We start from the raw sequence: 18,341 nt of genomic DNA on the forward strand, positions 1-18,341 counted from the left end.
ACTTTGTTGAAGACTAGATGGCTGTAGAGGTGCAGCTTTATTTCTTGTTCTCTATTCTGCTTCATTGGTCTATGTGTCTGTTTTTGTATCAGTATCATACCGTTTTGGCTACTGTAGCCTTATGGTGTTGTATTCAGGTAATGTGATGCCTCCAGCTTTGCTCTTTTTGCTTAGGACTCCTTTGGCTGTTTGAGCTCTTTTTTCATTCTATATGAATTTTAGAATTTTTTTTCTAATTCTGTGAAAAATATTATTGGTACTTTGATAGGAATAGCACTGAATCTGTAGATTACTTTGGGCAGTAAGGCCATTTTAACAACAGTGATTCTTCTAGTCCATAAGCATGGAATGTTTTTTCATTTGTGTTGTCTCTGATTTCTTTTAACAGTGTTTCATAATTCTCCTTGTAGAAATCTTTCACTTCCTTGATTAGCTGTATTCCTAGGTTTATTTTCATGTGTGCAGCTATTGTGAATGAGATTGCATTCTTGAATTGGCTCTTGGCTTGAACATCATTGGTGTAGAGAAATGCTATTGATTTTTGTACACTGATTTTGTATCCTGAAACTTCACTGAAGTCATTTATCAGCTTTAGGAGCCTTTGGGTGGAGTCTTTAGGCTTTTCTAGGTATACAATCGTATCATCAGTGATGAGAGATAGTTTGATCCTTCATTTCCTATTTGGATGCCTTTTATTTCTTTCTCCGGCCTGATTGCTCTGGCTAGGACTTCCAATTGTCTTCATTTAAAAAAACTCAATATCTTTAGATTCCATAAAAAATTTCTTTCTTTTTGTAAGTAACTCATATTTATTTTTGAAATAATTTTTATTAGAAGTATTTTTAGTATGTGGGAACAATTGGTGTTGGTGTTATCAATCACTTGATTAATTTATTCATAAGATATCTTTGTTGAAAATATAAATATTTAAAACAGTGACACAAATCTCTAAGTGAAAAACATAAACTGTGGCAAAAACAACAGAAAAGAAAGAACACTTAAATAAAATAATAGAAGTCACATACATGTAATCTGAAATTATACCAATGAAAACTAGTGCATAATTTTCAATATATAGAGGATCCATTTATATATTTCAGAAAACTGACATTAGAAAATAAAAGGGGTTAGAATATGCCAGCCAGAATTAAAGTGAAAAAGCTAAAAATTCCTTTTGTCTCTTGAATCACAAGCTCTTATCTGCAAAATGTCACAGCGAAAATTTCTGCCAGTATTAAATGGGATCTTGGTGAGCCTCATTTAATATCTCTATTCATACTCAAACAAAATGTTTTTAAGTAATGGAGATGAATATTATGGTTTTAAATCACAAAAAGTTAACAATACTGAATCATATTCAGTACTGAAAGCACCTTAAACTTGAAGTATGGTTCTTTTCATAATGACATATGGTTTTCAGAAAAATAGCAGAAACTGACATTCTAGAAAAACAAAATGAGTGATTCACACCCCAGTAAAATCTAATATCACTTCCAGGATATTAAATACTTCATGTGCCAAGTTAGTCATAGATTCTGGCCTTACTTCAAGAGGTACTACTGATATTCTTAGTTGTTTTGCTTTTTGTTTGTTTTGTGTGTGTGTGTGCATGAGTTTTTTTTTAATTCTAATGAATCCATAAAAATTTATCCACATATGAAGAATTCATAATGAAACAAACTTATTGCATCTGATTCATGATTCTTCATGGAACTGACATGAAGACTGGGCTTTAGAGATCTTCTAGAACTCCCAACTAAAACAAAAATAAATTACTTCTAAATTATCTACATTATTTGCCTTCATAGTTGTGATAATTGCAGGATCTCGGGGCAATATCCTTGCAAATGCATCTAGTCATGTTCTTGGATGTCTTTATTTATTAAATAATCTATTATACTCAATTTAACACACATCTCTCAAGTATGTGTACCTGGCTCTGTGATAATTGTGAAGGATTAACAAGACAATAAAATATAGCTGACTCTTGAACAACATGGGTTTGAACTGTGTGGATCCACTTATAGTCAGATTTTGTTCAATAAAAGTTACACCTAGTGTGCCTATCTCTCCTGCCTCTTCTTCTACCTCCTCCACCTCTTTTTCCTCTGTCACCCCTGAGACAGCAAGACCAACCTCTCCCCTTTCTCCTCCTCCTCAACCTACTCAATGTGAAGAGGATAAGAATAAAGACCTTTTGTGGTACTCCTTTTCCACTTAATGAATAGTAAATATATTTCCTCTTTCTTATGATTTTCTTAACAACACTTTTTCTCTAGCCTACTTCACTGTGAGAATACAGTTATACTACATATAATACAATAACTAAATATATGTTAATTGACTGTTCGTGTTATTGATTAGACTTCCAGTCAACAGTAGTCTATTAGTTAAGCCTGGGGGGAATCAAAAGTGATACACAAATTTTCAACTGTGTGGGGTGCCAGTGCCCATGACTCCTTCAAGGTTCAACGCTATGGTCTCAAGTAGCTCACACTCAGGTTGACAGACAGTAAAGTCAACATTACAACAGAATTTGGCAAGTGCCCTAAAATCAAAAGAAATGGGATTCTAGGAGAGAAGGAAAAGAAAGTTCAATGTCTCCTACATTTAGCTAAAATCACCTTCCCCCAAATGTACATACTTTAGATATAAGTCATACCTTTCAGTCCAGAGGAAATAAGCATCCTTCCATGCAAGGGGTTCTTAAATTTTGTTGTTACTTTTATTTGTTTGCTTTCTTGCTTGTTTTTATCTTTTGGCCTAAAAGACAAAACATCAATGTCACCATCTTCTACTAAATCTCATCAACTGTTTCTCAAATTAAAAGATAACTGCATCTTATTCTCTTTTGAACATACATTTTGTTTCAAGATCCTCCTTAAAACATGATTAACAAAAGTAAACACAATACTATGTTAAAATATGAATATATAATGCTATAAACACAGTTACAGATATTATTTTTTTCTGTACTTAGGGTTGTAATGCTATAATCAACCAATTTTTTCTTTACAATTATTTTTTAAGTGTAGCAAGACCCTGTAAGTCCAGTGAATTTTTGTTTGCTTGCTTTTAAAAAATAATTATTTCTATTAGATTATGGCATATTTTAATCTTTAAAGATTTTACAACTAAATTCTGACACCAAACATTAACTCTCCTATCAGATTTAGAGATTTCATTAACGTTACTTCTATTTTCATTCAGGCAATAATAAAAATGCTGATTAATATAAAGTTAAGTACAGGGTCTTCTGGAATTCTGGGGTAGCATACAATAAATGTCTCCAGAGAAATACTTACCAACTGTTTGCTGCTGAAGAACCCACTCCAATTTAAGGCAGTGTGTACTAAAGGGGTCCCTGAGACTCAAATTGAACTTTTTAAGACTCTAACCTTTTTAATTCACTTATAGGTATTTTCATTCCATCTTTAGTACAAACCTATGAGACAGATCTATTACTAAGCTATTTCACCAAAAAGGAAACCGAGACTGCATAACTTGCCTAACTTGCATGGTCATGCAGTTGATTGACGGACTAAGAGACTCAAAGGCGATGCATTGATTCCCAGAAAACAATTATTCAATCATTTATTATTCACCAGATTGTTCTATGACTATATGTCGGTGATGTTTTAAGACATTTTAATATGGATTTTTGCAATCAATACCTATACTACACACACCTGAATGGCTAAAACTTTAAAAATTGGAAAAACCAAACACTAGCAAGAACATGGGGTCAGGGGAACTCTAATGTATGGTGTGTGGGAATGTACCATACAATATTTTCCTTCACTTTGAAGAAGAGGCCTGGGATTTTACATTTGATATATAAAATCATATACACCAAATATTTTCACTGTAACCAAGGAGTTTCCTGCCTAGGAATTTACTCAAGAAAATTGGAAAACTATGCACAAAAAAAGTTTGTAATAAGAATATTCATGAAAGCTTTATTCTTTGTAATGAAAAACTGAAAACTGTCCAAGTGTCTACACAGAGAGCAATAAACTGTGGTGCATTCACACTGAAATATGACTCAGTAATAAAAAGGAATGAGCCACTGATAAGTGAAAAAACAAGGATGAATCTCATAAATATGCAGCATGAAAGATGCTTTTCCAGAAGGTGATGTATAGTAAAAAAGTTGCATTCCCCTATTTTATTGAGAAAAAGGAAGTTATACTCTATACCATAGTTTGCTTTTTTTTTGCCTTTTTAAATTTTTTTTATTTTTTTCACACATATGGGCTATCTTTTGTTCTGCTTTTATTTTATTTATTTATTTATTTATTATTATTATACTTTAAGTTTTAGGGTACATGTGCACAATGTGCAGGTTAGTTACTTATGTATACATGTGCCATGCTGGTGTGCTGCACCCATTAACTCGTCAATTAGCATTAGGTATATCTCCCAATGCTATCCCTCCCCCCTCCCCCCACCCCACAACGGTCCCCAGAGTGTGATGTTCCCCTTCCTGTGTCTATGTGTTCTCATTGTTCAATTTCCGTGTTTGGTTTTTTGTCCTTACGATAGTTTCCTGAGAATGATGATTTCCAATTTCATCCGTGTACCTGCAAAGGACATGAAATCATCATTTTTTATGGCTGCATAGTATTCCATGGTGTATATGTGCCACATTTTCTTAATCCAGTCTATCATTGTTGGACATTTGGGTTGGTTCCAAGTCTTTGCTATTGTGAATAGTGCCACAATAAACATACGTGTGCATGTGTCTTTATAGCAGCATGATTTACAGTCCTTTGGGTATATACCCAGTAATGGGATGGCTGGGTCAAATGGTATTTCTACTTCTAGATCCCTGAGGAATCATCACACTGACTTCCACAATGGTTGAACTAGTTTACAGTCCCACCAACAGTGTAAAAGTGTTCCTATTTCTCCACATCCTCTCCAGCACCTGTTGTTTCCTGACTTTTTAATGATCGCCATTCTAACTGGTGTGAGATGGTATCTCATTGTGGTTTTGATTTGCATTTCTCTGATGGCCAGTGAGGGTGAGCATTTTTTCATGTGTTTTTTGGCTGCATAAATGTCTTCTTTTGAGAAGTGTCTGTTCATGTCCTTCGCCCACTTTTTGATGGGGTTGTTTGTTTTTTTCTTGTAAATTTGTTTGAGTTCATTGTAGATTCTGGATATTAGCCCTTTGTCAGATGAGTAGGTTGTGAAAATTTTCTCCCATTTTGTAGGTTGCCTGTTCACTCTGATGGTAGTTTCTTTTGCTGTGCAGAAGCTCTTTAGTTTAATGAGATCCCATTTGTCAAGTTTGGCTTTTGTTGCATTGCTTTTGGTGTTTTAGACATGAAGTCCTTGACCATGCCTATGTCCTGAATGGTAATGCCTAGGTTTTCTTCTAGGGTTTTTATGGTTTTAGGTCTAACGTTTAAGTCTGTAATCCATCTTGAATTGATTTTTGTATAAGGTGTAAGGAAGGGATCCAGTTTCAGCTTTCTACATATGGCTAGCCAGTTTTCCCAGCACCATTTATTAAATAGGGAATCCTTTCCCCGTTGCTTGTTTTTCTCAGGTTTGTCAAAGATCAGATAGTTGTAGATATGCGGTGTTATTTCTGAGGGCTCTGTTCTGTTCCATTGATCTATATCTCTGTTTTGGTACCCGTACCATGCTGTTTTGGTTACTGTAGCCTTGTAGTATAGTTTGAAGACAGGTAGCGTGATGCCTCCAGCTTTGTTCTTTTGGCTTAGGATTGACTTGGTGATGTGGGCTCTTTTTTGGTTCCATATGAACTTTAAAGTAGTTTTTTCCAATTCTGTGAAGAAAGTCATTGGTAGCTTGATGGGGATAGCATTGAATCTATAAATTACCTTGGGCAGTATGGCCATTTTCATGATATTGATTCTTCCTACCCATGAGCATGGAATGTTCTTCCATTTGTTTGTATCCTCTTTGATTTCATTGAGCAGTGGTTTATAGTTCTCCTTGAAGAGGTCCTTCACGTCCCTTGTAAGTTGGATTCCTAGGTATTTTATTCTCTTTGAAGCAATTGTGAATGGGAGTTCACTCATGATTTGGCTCTCTGTTTGTCTGCTCTTGGTGTATAAGAATGCTTGTGATTTTTGTGCATTGATTTTGTATCCTGAGACTTTGCTGAAGTTGCTTATCAGCTTAAGGAGATTTTGGGCTGAGACAATGGGGTTTTCTAAATATACAATCATGTCATCTGCAAACAGGGACAATTTGATTTCTTCTTTTCCTAATTGAATGCCCTTTATTTCCTTCTCCTGCCTAATTGCCCTGGCCAGAACTTCCAACACTATGTTGAATATTCATACTGGCCCCTAGTATGTGCTTTACTCTTTTCCAAGGGCAACTCTGAAACAATCTAAGTAGCTGACATCAAGTTCTCACACATGTGTTTTACCTTTTTTAAAAAAGTGAATTATTTCCATGGATCCTAGTCACCTATCTTATTCTTCATGGTTTTCAGCAATTGCCAAACTGGATTCTAGCCGTTCTTTCCTTCTGTACTGGGGCGTTTGGCCTGGAGATCTCTGAGGTGGAGGTGCTGGCATTGAGAGCTCTCTCGTTACTTCCTCAGCTACATTGGGACTTAAACAGCATCTTATCTTCCTTTAACAGTTTCAGTGAGACAAACTCCCTGCATGAATAGGACAAAAGCAAAACAGCAGTTAAGTTGTTCTGTTAACATTATACCATCTGTTGCAAGGAATGGAACTCTCTCTTCCTTGTTCCTCTTCCTGTTTTTGAACCTAGTAAAAGTGTTCTTTTTATTGTTCCTCACATATTTTCCAAGGCTCAGATTAGTTTTTATTAGCCTTCTTGGCACTGTTACAGTTTCATGCAACTCTTAAATTTGTATTTATGTGTGAGCGCCTTCTTTTTTTTTCTTCTTTCTAAATGTATAATCATCAAAGAATCCCCCAAAGTCACAGAGCTTTCTTTAGATAATATCAGAGTTTCTTCTCTTGAGACATTTTTTATACAGACTCTAACAATGCAATTCCTCACCATTTCTCTACATTTTTTTTCTCTAAAAAGCAAACAAAGATCAACTATGATTAGAAACTTGAAAGGCTATATGCAGTCAGAATTGGAGTGAACTATGATAAATAGAACACTTTCATAACTATACCTCCCACCGTTACTCACCATTCAAACTAATGATGTGATATTTTCTCTCTAAAATGATAAAATAGTCTGTTAGTTTCGTGATTTCTTGGTGAATTATTTCTTTCTCTGACAATGACTAAGGAATTTTCCACATAACAAGAAAGGACTTAACTATGCGTTCCTATGAAAATAGGTCTATGGAGTGTTCTAAGAAAATAAATGCACACAATTTTAATATAAACAACAAAAACAGAATAATGATGTTAAATTCCTGTTTTGTTTACCTGAAGGTCATAATTGTTTTAAATACTGTGTACCAGGGTCATGATATTATTTTCAATGACATGATATGTGTTGGATTATGTTCGGGATTAAATGTTAACATTATAGAGATGATGCAGAATTATATGAAACAGAAAATTAAATAATGAACAAATAGGCAGTATAGGGTAAGGAGTGGTAAGACTCCTTTTTACTCATGCTAAACAGAGACTCAGGTGAAATCCGTGGGCAGGATTTAAACTTTTCAGTTAATTTGTGATGTGGTTTGGAACATAGCAATTTCATTAAAACTTAGATGAAAGAAGTCCCTCCCACCTCCACAGTGACATATCCAGTTGTGTGTGTCTCAAATACACCACCACTTCCTCCATGTAGGCAACAGAGATTGCTACCATAGCCTGCTAATTGGCATCTCAAGCATCTGTGTCTCCATGTTCTGTCTCTCCACAGTGCTCGAGAGAATAAATATGAACTGAATTCCCAAGTGGGCATCTTTTCATAATCTTTAAACAATTTCCTATCCTCTTTAAACAATTCCATTGCATGTAGCCTGCTCTGTAGACACTGAGCTTTTGTCCTTCAACATAGTTAAACATACACATAGTTAAACATATACATAGTCAAACATTGCTATCATTTGACATTACAGGGGTAGTCTTGCAATCAGAAAAAGCAAATCCATGTTGTACTTAGAAAAGGGTGAAACACCTATCACAAATGCTTCTGACATTTCCATTATTTCGAGGAGTACCATTATTGTCATCAATATAAAGGCACTGAGTGTTCTTCAGCATTTCTTCTCCCCTAGAGATGGACTGAGAACTTATAAGGAGAAACTTACATGTGTAGCCAAGCTCCTTTGAGTCTGATCACTCATGGGAGCTGGGGTGTACTGAAAAGAGTACACTTTCTGCCCCACTCCTTTTAAGCCATTTGTTTGTAAAGACAGGTTTTCATACAGTGGTCCAACTCTACCAATGATTTGGAGAATAGGTCTACATACTTTTTGGTTTCTATATTAGGAAATCCATTTACCTGCAAATAAAAGAACTGCCTTAATTTGGCACTTCCTGAGTAATGAAAATGTAATTATATTTCCACATATCTTCTATTTTATTTATGTTCATTAATTGGCTCAGAAATTAATACAATGGTTATTTAATGGATTCTCTTTCAATCCCCATTTCTCATTTGTTTTCCATAAATGTTGCCCATAGCACAGATAGTATATTGTTCCCTTATATATTATTATATGTTCTTTAGTGATGTTTGGATTACAGTGTTCTTGCAATTTTGTTCTTTCTAAATCTCTCTCTCTTCCTCTCTCTCTCTTTCTCTCTGTCTCCCTCCCTCCCAGCCTCCCTCTCTCTCTTTCCTTCTCTCTCTCTCTCCCTCTCTCCTTACTCTCTCTCTCTCTCCTTTCATGATTATTTAACAGACAATTTGTACTGGATGCACCACCATGGCAAAGTCTGACACTCTAAAATATTATATCTTGGTTCTTCCTGTGTGAAACTCACACTATTTTTGGATTTATAATTATGTAAAAGTCTGAAAGAAGTGAATATTATTTCTTTTTTATTTCTAAAATGTTTGTTTCTGAAAGTGTAAAAGAGGACTGATGCTATTTAACTTATCTCAAGGTAATATCAATTTTAAAAATGTACAAAAATTGAGGTCAAAATAAAAGGTTGTATGCCTATAAAGATATTGACAAACAGGTTGCTCCTTTAGCATTGAAAGTATCTCAAAATGACTAGATGGGATTTCCATTGTGACCTATAAAAGGTTACATGAGATCTCACTCCCACTATAAACATCAAAAACATGGACAAGATACATGTGAAAAGAAATATTTTCAGATGTTGGAAAACACACCATGCAGTGCTGTAGACTCTGAAGGAAGAAAAACAAGAAAAATGAGCTCTGTGAGTTCAGTTTTTAGGTTTCAATATAGGAAAGCAGACCTCAAACAAAGGCTGTGGTTGCACTGAGTTGAAGAGACAAAAATGGCAGTCCAGGTAGAATGTGGCAGCTAGAATTCATGTGACAGTGCACCCGAGAGGAGGGAGCCATTCCACAGGAAGAGAGAGCTCTAGCTTTCTGCAGTTATTCATTCCAACAATTCTTTGGCTGAATGCTGAGATGCACATATGTGGGATAAAATTTCACAGGATATAGGAAATAATCAACAACAAGCAGAAAACTGGATAATTAATTAGAGCTCAAATAAGATTGAAGTAAGTTGAATTCCTACCAGCCAGAGTAGACAGACCACATTATGCAAGGAGCCCTGGCTAGAATGCTCAGAAAAACATTGCTTTAATGGAAAATTCACAGACTGGGGGGAAAATATGCATATATCTGATAAAGAACATGTATCAAACATATACAAATAACTCCTGAAACTCAACAGTAAACAAATAAGCAACTCAATTAAAAAATAGACAAAAGATCTGAACAGACACCTCACCAAAGAAGATACACTGATGACAAACATATAAAAAGATATTCAATATTATATATCATTAGGGAATTGCAAATTAAAACAACAATCAGATACCACTAAACACCTATTATAATGGCTAAAACTCAAAACCATGTGTGTTAGTTTGCTAGGGCTGCCATAACAAAGTATGGATGGCTCAAAAACAAGAAATTTATTTTCTCATACTTCTGAAGACTAGATGTCCAAGATAAGGTGTCAGCAGGGTTAGTTTCTTTTGCGGCTTCTCTCTTTGGCTTATAGATGTTTACCTTCTCCTTGTGCCTTCTCACAGTATTCCTTCTGTGTCTGTATTCTGATCTTCTCTCCTTATAATCTGTATTCTGATCTTCTCTCCTTATAAGGACACCATATTGAATTATAGCCCACTCTAATTACCTCATTTTATTCTAATTACCTTTTTAAAGACCCTACCTCTAAAAACAGTCAGATTCTGAGGTACTGGTTGTTAGAACTTCAACACATGAATCTTAGGGGAGCACAATTCAGTCAACAGCACCTAGACAACACCAAGTGCTGGTAAAGATGTGGGGAAATGGGAACTCTCACTCATTGCTGGTGGGAATGCAAAATGGTACAGCTGCTGTGGAAGACAGTTTGGCAGTTTATGACAAAACTAAACATATTTTTATGTGATCCAGCAATCATGCTTCTTGGTATTTATCAAAATGTGTTGGAAATTTATGTCCACATAAAAATCTGCACACGGATGTTTATAGCAACTTTATTCATAGTTACCAAACTTGGAAGCAACCAAGAAGTCCTTGGTGAATAGATGAATAAACTGTAGTACATCCAGACAGGGATGTACACAGCACTAAAAGGCAATGAGCTATAAAGGCATGAAAAGATGTAGAGAAACCTTAAATGCATACTGCTAAGTGAAAGAAACCAATCTGAAAAGGCTACACACCATATCATTCCAACTATATGACATTTTGGAAAAGGCAAAACCATAGACAGTAAAAAGATTAGTGATTGCCAGTGATTGATGAGAGAGAAGGAAGAATGAATGGGGAGCAGGGAATTTTTAGGAAAGTGAAACTATTCTGCGTGATAATATTGTCATGTGTGAAAAATCCATAGAACTATATAACACAAAGAAATTGTAACATAAACTGTGGAATTGAGTTAATGATAATGTTTCATTATTGGTTCAACAATGGAAGTGAATGTACTGCAGCAATGCAAGATTGCAATACTAGAAGAAACTGTGTGTATGTGTTAAGGAAAAAGGGGTAAATGGGGACTGTACTTTCTCTACAATTTTTCAGTAAACCTAAAACTGCTTTAAAAAATAAAGTCTATTTTTAAAATATTAAAACAGTAAAACCAAAACAAACTGCTAAATTTGATGTATGAACTTAGAAAAGCAGTAGGATATAATGGATTTTTTAAAAATTTACTGTGTTCCTATATACCAGCAATCAATATTTTGAAACTGAAGTTTTTGCATTAGTGTCATCTGGATGTGAAACATGCAGTCAAAGAATATCATTTTGGAGCTTTAAGATTTGACTGCCCTGTTGAATTTTGGATTTGCATGGGGCCTGTAGCCACATTGTTAAAATCATAACACAGGAATAAAGATCATAACACAGGAAAATTTTCATTAAAATCATAACACAGGAATAATTTTCAAACAGTATATTCAAGATCTGTACAGCAAAAACTATAAAGTTTCACTTGGACAAAGTATTAGTCTGTTTTCATGCTGCTGATAAAGACATACCCAAGGCCAGGTGTGGTGGTTCATGCCTATAATCCCAGCAGTTTGGGAGGCCAAGGTGAATCTATCACCTGAGGTCAGGAGTTCAAAACCACCCTGGCCAACATGGTGAAATCCCATCTCTAATAAAAATACAAAAATTAGCCAGGTGTGGTGGTGGGCACATGTGGTCCCAGCTACTTGGGAGGCAGACGCAGAATTGCTTGAACCTGGGAGGCGGTGGTTGCAATGAGCCAAGATCATGCCATTGTTCTCCAGCCTGGGCTACAAGAGTGAAATCCTGTCTCAAAATAAATAAATACATAAAAATAAAAAATATAGAGACATGCCTGAGACTGGGTAATTTATACAGGAAAAAGGGTTTAATGGACTTACAGTTCCACGTGTCTGGGGAGGCCTCACAATCATGGTGAAAGGCAAGGAGGAGCAAAGGCACTTCTTACATGGATGGCAGCAGGCAAATAGAGAACTTTTGCAGGGAAACTCCCCCTTATAAAACCGTTAGATCACATGAGACTTATTCGCTATCACAAGAACAGCATTGGAAAGACCAACCCCCATGATTCAATTACTTCCCATCAGGTTCCTCCAATAACACATGGGAATTCAAGATGAGATTTGGGTGGAGACACAGCCAAACCATATCATTCTGCCCCTGTCTCCTCCCAAATCTCATGTCCTCACATTTCAAAACCAATCATGCCTTCTCAACAGTCCCCCAAATTCTTAACTCCTTTCAGCATTAACTAAAAAGTCCCCAGTCCTGAGTCTCATCTGAGACAAGGCAAGACCCTTCTTCCTATGAGCCTGTACAATAAAAAGCAAATTAGTTACTTTCTAGAGACAATGGAGGTACTTGCATTGGGTAAATGCAGCCTTTTCAAATGGGAGAAATTGGCCAAAACAAAGTGGCTACAGGCCCCATGCATGTCCAAAATCGAGCAAGGCAGTCAAATCTTAAAGCTCCAAAATGATATCCTTTGACTCCATGTCTCACATCCAGATCATGCTGATGCAAGAGGTGGGTTCCCATGGTCTTGGGCAGCTCCCCACCCTGTAGTTTTGCAGGGTACAGTCTCTCTCCTGGCTGCTTTCACGGGCTGGCATTGAGTGTCTGCAGCTTTTCCAGGTGCACAGTGCAAACTGTCAGTGGATCTACCATTCTGGGGTCTGTAGGATGGTGGACTTCTTCTCATAGCTCCACTCGGTGGCCCCAGTACGGACTCTCTGTGGGGGCTCCCACCCCACATTTCCCTTCTACACTGCCCTAGCAGACTTTCTCCATGGAGGACCCCACCCCTACAGTAAACTTCTGCCTGGACATCCAGGCATTTCCATACATCCTCTGAAATCTAGGAAGAGGTTCCCAAACCTCAATTCTTGACTTCTGCACACTCAAAGGCTCAACACCATGTGGAAGCTGCCAAGGCTTGGGGCTTGCACCCTCTGAAGCAACAGACCAATCTGTACCTTCCCCCCTTTTAGTTATGGCTGGAGCAGCTGGGATGCAGGGCACCAAGTCCCTAAACTGCACACAGCAGAGAGACCCTGGGCCCAGCACATGAAACCACTTTTTCCTCCTAAACCTCAAGGCCTGTGATGGGAGGGGCTGTTACAAAGGCCTCTGACATTCCCTGGAGACATTTTCCTCAATGTCTTGGTGATTAACATTTGACTCCTCATTACTTATGCAAATTTCTGCAGCCAGCTTGAATTTCTCCTCAGAAAATGGGATTTCTTTTTTTATCGCATTATCAGGCTGCAAATTTTTCAAGTTCGTATGCTTTGTTTTTCTTTTAAAACTGAATGCCTTTAACAGCACTCAAGACACCTCTTGAATGCTTTGCTGCTTAGAAATTTCTTCCACCAGATATCCTAAATCATCTCTCTCAAGTTCAATGTTCCACAGATCTCTAGGTCAGGGGCAAAATGCTTCCAGTTTCTTTGCTAAAATATAACATGAGTCACCTTTGCTCCAATTCCCAACAAGTTTCTCACTTCTGTCTGAGACCACCTCAACCTTAATGTTATTGTTTATATCACTATCAACATTTTGTGCAAAGCCATTCAACAAGTGTCTAGGAAGTTCCAAATTTTACCACATTTTCATGTCTTCTTCTGAGCCCTCCAAACTGTTCTAACCTCTGCCTGTTACCCAGTTTCAAAGTCGCTTCCACATTTTTGGGTATCTTTTCAGCAGTGCCTCACTCAACTGGTATCAACTTACTGCATTAGTCCATTTTCATGCTGCTGATAAAGCTTCATGAAAGTATACCAGACTGGGTAATTTATATAGAAAAGCGGTTTAATGGATTACAGTTCCATGTGGCTTGGGAGGCCTTACAGTCATGGCAGAAGGCAAGGAGGAACAAGTCACATCTTACATGGATGGCAGCAGGCAAAGAGAAAGCTTGTGCAGGGAATCTCCCATTTTTAACACCATCGGATCTCATAAGACTTATCCACTATCATGAGAAGAGCCTGTGAAAGACCTGCCCCCATGATTCAATTACCTCCCACCAGGTTCCTCCCACAACATGTGGGAATTCAAGATGAGATTTGGGTGGGGACACAACCAAACCATATGAGACAAATAAAATATAAATTAAATATATACTATGTTCATTAGTAGAAGACTCAATACTATCAACATGTCAATTTGTCCAGAGTAATCTGTGGATTTATGAAATTTAAATAAAAACAGCAGAGATACTTTTGAAGAAATTAACAATATTGTTTTAAAACTTAGGTGAAAATGGGAATGACAAAGAGTTGCCAAAATGAAATAAAATAAAAAGGTAAAAACAAAAATTGAAGCATTTACTGTATTTTAGATGGAGTCTCGCTCTGTTGCCAAGTACAGTGGTGCTATCTCAGTTCACTGCACATCTGCCTCCTGGGTTCAAGTGATTCTTGTGCCTCACCCTCCCAAGTAGCTGGGACTACAGGCATGTGCCATCACACCTAGAAAATTTTTGTATTTTTAGTAGAGATGAGGTTTCACCATGTTGGCCAGGCTGATCTTGAACTCCTGGCCTCAAGTGATCCATCCACCTTGGCCTCCCTAAGTGCTGGGATTACAGACATGAACCACCACACCTGGCCAGTTTACTGTACCTTTAAGAGTAATTATGAAATTACATTAAGCAACATGATGTGGTATTGGCATACAGATTAGCTTTAGGTAAATAGAATAAAACAGAGTTTAGAAAGAGATTTTTTACTTATGTGGTCAACTGATTTTCACTAAGTTGTCCAGGTAATTAAATGAAGACAGAATAGTCTTTGACAAATTCTGTGGGAAAATTTTTACATGTGAAAAAATAAATACTATCACTTATTTCACAACATAAACAAAAATTTGTGCTAAAAGAATCATAGATCTACAACTTAAAACTATGAATTAGTTTTAGGCTTCTACCTACTCCATGGAGTGGGAGGCCTGGGTCTGCAGCTGTGGTTTGGGCAGCTGCAACTGCTCCTGGGGAGCTCCCACCCCAACATGGTAGGGATGGGGCTCCCACTGGCTCCATGGAGTGTGCAGCCCCAGCTGTGCCTTCCTGGTGTAGCCAGCATGATGGCAGCGACAATCTCTCCGGAGCAGCCACTGCCATCATAAGGATGGGTGCAGCAGATTGACCACAAATGGACATAAGGGAGCTTTTCAGGGTGATGGAAATATTCTATGATTTATTTGTGGTTGTGGTTACACTGTCACAATATATTTGTCAAAATTCACCGAATTGGACTTTTCAAATTAGTGAATTTTATTGTACAAAATGTATGACTGCTAATATAATTAAATAGTATAGATTATAAAAAATAATAAAAAGTTCTGGTACTACCTGTGAGCCAGCTGTGTTTTGAAATTATCATTCATCCTCCTATATTTCATCTATAAAATGGCACTAAAATTGCCTTCTTCATCTGCTCTAGCTATTTTTAAAAATTTTGTCTCAATTTTTACATCATGAACCTTTCATGAATGTGCCTTATAAACTATAAAATACTCCTTTAAACACGTTTTGATTATTGTGTAATATGAGTAGTCAGGTGTTACATGAGTAGTTGAATAAGATACTTTGGGCTATGTTTGTGCTAATGGGAAAAGATGGCTATGTGGCAATCATTCATTTTCCATTTATTTCTCACATTTATACAACTGTTCCCCTTATTACAGCCACAGTTATTATTTTCCAACACCTTCATCTCTGAATGCCTGTCATCATTTCCTTTCCAATTCGTTTGAGTTAGGTCCTTGTTTTAAAAAGTTATCCCATTCATGATCCCATTGCTTGAGAGTACCTGCTGCTTTTCCTTGGTGACCAATAGCTCATCCATGGATTTCCTTTTGTTCAGTGAGCAAATGTTGAACCCCTACAGAAAGGCAGGCACTGTGCTAGATTCAGGGGATACATAGGAGGATAAAAGTTTTTCATGCATTTTTTTCACAGAATTGCTTTTACTACACTCCAATTACTTTCCTATTCCACTGCTATAAGCTTTGTTCAAACTTCTGTTATTTTTGCCATTTCCTCTTAACAGGAGCCCTATCTTAAATAATGTCCCTGAGGGTCACCCCACATATCTAACTGAAGCACCTTTCTGTTTATTCCATTTTTATGTTCCAAAACATTCAAAGACTCCCTTCTGCCTATTGATGCATAATGATCCAGTGGAAAGAAAACTGTTTTTGAATCAGATAAACCTGAGTCTAAATCTTGATGCCTGCTGAATGGCTCTGTACAGTACCACATCTCTTCCAATCCTCAGATTCTGTTTGTATAAAACCAGTAATAACACAGACATTATACATTTAAAGAGCTTGAGACAATAGCTAGCACTTAGAGTAGCTCTCTAATAAATCATAGTTATTATTAAAAAACAAATACTCTGCAAGTCTTAGTTTATTCTTAAAATCTTGCTTAGCCAGGTTTGAACCTCCAAATAGTTCTTCTGCCCAGTCTCCAGTGTTAGAAAAGCATCATATGGAGTATTTTATACAACCATCAAAACTTCAGCAACACAGTAAATGAGCTACATCTTGGCTCAAGGGGTATTTAAGATCTCAAGGATCTATACAAGAAGAGAGGTGGCAGCTACAGGCAGCAATACCAAACAATTTAAGAAATAAGAGTTGTGAAATCATTATCTTCCTATCTTGAGGTTTTTTTACGACTTTGCTCATGGTGGAAAATTCAATTCACATTTAAATTAAAATTTGATTTTGTGAAGTAGCAGAATACTTTAGTTTTACATTTATGTTGTCACATTAGCACATCATTTTGTAGTCTGAATCCAGTATTTTTTTCAGGTTAAAACTTTTATTTTGTTCATTAAATTTTAGATTCAGGGGCACATGTGCAGGTTTGTCAATATGGATGTAATGTGTAATGCTGATATTTGGGATTCCATCAAACCCATCACCCAAATAGCAAACACAGTACCCTTGGGCAGTTTTTCAGCCCTTGCTCCCAGTCTCCCCTTCCTTGGAGTCCCCAGTGTCTACTGTTTCCATCCTTATGTGTGTGTAATCATTGTTTAGCTTCCACTTACAAGTGAGAACATGTGGTATTTGATTTTCTGTTTCTGTGTTAATTCACTTAGGATAATGACCTGCAGCTGTATCAACGTTGCTGCAAAGGACATAATCTCATTTGTTTTCATGGCTATGTAATATTTCCTTGCTTATATGTACCATATTTTCTTTATCCAGTCCACATTGATGGGCATCCAGGTTGATTTTGGTATTGTCAATCGTTAACAATACCAAAATACAAATGAGTACAGGTATCTTTTTGGTAGAACATTTTTTTTTTCCTTTTGGTAGATACCCAGTAGTGGGATTGCTGGGTCGAATGGTAGTCTTATTTTTGTTGTTATTTGAGGAATCTCCAAGCTCCTTTCCATAAGGGCTGAACTAATTTACATTCCCACCAACAGTGTGTCAGTGTTCCCATTTCTCTGAATCCTCACCAACATGTTATTTTATGACTTTTTAATAGTCATTCTGACTGGTGTGAGATGATATCTCATTGTGGCTTCAGTCTGCATTTCTCTGACAGTTAGTGGTGTTAAGCATTTATCTTTTCATGTTTGTTGGCCACATGTATGTCTTCTTCTGAGAAATCTGTTCATGTCCTTCGTCCACATTTTAATAGGGTCATTTGTTTTTTTTGTTGTTGATTTGTTTAAGTTGCTTATAGATTCTGGATATTAGTCTTCTGTTGGATGCATAGTTTACAAATATTTTCTTCCATTTTGTAGGCTGTTTACAATTTTGATAGTTTATTATGACTGTGCAAAATTTCTATAGTTTAATTAGGTACCAATTGTCAATTTTTCTTTTCGTTGCTTTTGCTTTTGAGGTCTTAGTCATAAATTCTAGGCCAATTTCCAGAAGAGTATTTCTTAGGTTTTCTTCCAGGATTTTTATAGTTTGAGGTCTTATATTTAAGTCTTTAATTCATCTTGAGTTATTTTTTTGTGAGAGATAGGGGTCCAGTTTCAGTCTTCTGCTTATTGCTAGCCAGTTTTCCCAGCATGAATTTGGATGTTTTAAGACTTAAAAAATAATTTTCCATTTTGTAAAGCAAATTGATTTGTGTGTAGATAGGCTCCATTACATCTATACTGACTTTGTTCTTTCTTAGTAAAACATATTTTAATTTCCTGGAACACTGTGTCTTTATCGGAAAGTGG

The 18,341-nt window shown here is 36.6% G+C and overlaps 1 long non-coding RNA gene across 3 annotated transcripts in view; it reads right to left on the reverse strand.

Annotated features, from left to right (window-relative positions):
* The window catches only part of LOC134728831 (uncharacterized), a 305,274-nt gene that overhangs the window by 85,859 nt on the left and 201,074 nt on the right, over positions 1-18,341 (reverse strand). For all 3 annotated transcript variants that reach the window (XR_010109668.1, XR_010109666.1, XR_010109667.1), the window contains exon 3: positions 2,663-2,763. This is a non-coding gene — a long non-coding RNA (uncharacterized LOC134728831). The remainder of the gene's footprint in view (positions 1-2,662; positions 2,764-18,341) is intronic.

This window comes from Pan paniscus, chromosome 14 (genome assembly GCF_029289425.2).
Source record: "Pan paniscus chromosome 14, NHGRI_mPanPan1-v2.0_pri, whole genome shotgun sequence".
Classification (NCBI taxonomy): domain Eukaryota; kingdom Metazoa; phylum Chordata; class Mammalia; order Primates; family Hominidae; genus Pan; species Pan paniscus.